Raw genomic sequence first — 296 nt, forward strand, 5'->3', positions numbered from 1 at the left:
ATTGAGGACCAACCCTGCTTACATCAAGGAGTCCTACTGGTAAGAGCGGGCAAGCATTTGGCTACTAATGGAATGTTCCAGTGGAGAAAGCTGTGGCAAGCTGCTGCTCTACAGAGTACAGCCTTGGAAACCCCATGGTTCAGGTCTACTCTGTCCTGTCGTGTGGCTAGGAGTTGGAATCAACGTCTCATCCTTGAGCTTGTTTGGGGAGTTTGGGGCTATGTACATCACTATGCTGAGCAATTCTTGTTCTAATTTTCCCAACCCCCTTTCTTCCCCTTGGCTCTTCACTTTCT

Source organism: Echinops telfairi, unplaced genomic scaffold (genome assembly GCF_000313985.2).
Source record: "Echinops telfairi isolate 266 unplaced genomic scaffold, ASM31398v2 ScPeMD7_7424;HRSCAF=8462, whole genome shotgun sequence".
NCBI lineage: Eukaryota > Metazoa > Chordata > Mammalia > Afrosoricida > Tenrecidae > Echinops > Echinops telfairi.